At 28.9% G+C, this 1354-nt stretch overlaps 1 non-coding gene across 1 annotated transcript; it reads left to right on the plus strand.

Moving 5' to 3' along the window:
• The first annotated feature begins 719 nt into the window (after positions 1 to 719).
• Positions 720 to 825, plus strand: LOC131484179 (U6 spliceosomal RNA). The gene has a single exon (XR_009248082.1). It is a non-coding gene; the product is annotated as a U6 spliceosomal RNA (small nuclear RNA).
• The last annotated feature ends 529 nt before the right edge of the window (positions 826 to 1354 follow it).

Genomic DNA, 1354 nt, shown 5'->3' on the forward strand with positions numbered 1-1354 from the left:
TAAATTAAAAAAAAATAATAATAAATAAATAAATAAATAAATAAATAAATAAATTATAGAGTGGAATTAAAAATAACTAGAAAAATCTTGAAATGTTTGGAAATTAGGCAACATGCTTTTAAATAAACAAACGATTTAAGAAGAAATCACAAGACACAATAGAAAACATACAGAACTGAATGATAATAAAAAAACAACATATCAAAATTGGTGGGATGCAGCAAAAACAATGCTTAGAGGGATATATATTGCTTTAAATACAAATAAGAACAGAAAAAAGATTTAAAATCAATGACTTACACTTCTAACCCAAGAATCTGGAAAAGGGAAACAAGTGAAAGGAAATAGAAGGATAAAAGTAATAAAATTATGTGGAGAAATTGATAAAGTAGAAAAATTAACAAAGCTTTGGCTTTAGTTCTTTGTACACATTAATAACACTGATTAACACTTAACAAGAGAGAAGGAACACAAATTGCTAATATGAGGAATAAACAGAGGACATCCATGCAGATCGGATGCACATCAAAAGGATAATAAGAGGATATTATAAACAACTTTATGCCAAAAAACTTGAAAAATACAGTGCTCAAATCTTGAAAAATAGAATTTACCAAAAAATGACCCAGAAGAAATGAAACACCTGTACATGCATATATCTTAAAAAAAAAAATCAAATCCATTATTTAAAATATTTTCTCATAAGAATTCCAGGTGTAGTAATTGCTGTGGCAGTGCCTATACTAAAACTGGAGTGATACAGAGGATATTGGCATGGCTCCTGAGCAAGGATAACACACAAAACTCCAAGTGTGGATGATTTCACTGGTGAATTCTTCCTACTAGCAAAAGTAATGCCAATCTTACAAAAATTCTCCCAAAGAAGAGCAAAACACTCAACTCACCAACTCCTAACTCATTCATGACCCAGCAAAACTCTGATACTAAAATCTAAAAAGAACTAAGAAAGGAAAATATGAGCCTATATTTCTTATGAATACAAATATGAATATATTAAGTAAAACCTTAGCCAACAGAATCTAATTTTATATAAAAATACATCAAAACTAAGTGAAATTTACCTGAAAAAATCAACCAATATAGTTCACCTAGTAAATGAACAAGGGAGATAAGCCATATGATTATTTCAATAAATACAGAAAACGTATTTGATCATATTCACCATACATTTATTATTTAAAAGGAAAATGCTCAACACACTAGAAGTAACCAAGAATTTCATCAACCTGATAAAAGTTATCTACAAAATAAAATTTAATGGCTAACATAATGTGGTAAAATATTGACCACTCCACCCCCTAACTCCTAAGCATGGCAAGAAGACAAGATTTCT

Source organism: Neofelis nebulosa, chromosome 8 (genome assembly GCF_028018385.1).
Source record: "Neofelis nebulosa isolate mNeoNeb1 chromosome 8, mNeoNeb1.pri, whole genome shotgun sequence".
Lineage (NCBI taxonomy): Eukaryota > Metazoa > Chordata > Mammalia > Carnivora > Felidae > Neofelis > Neofelis nebulosa.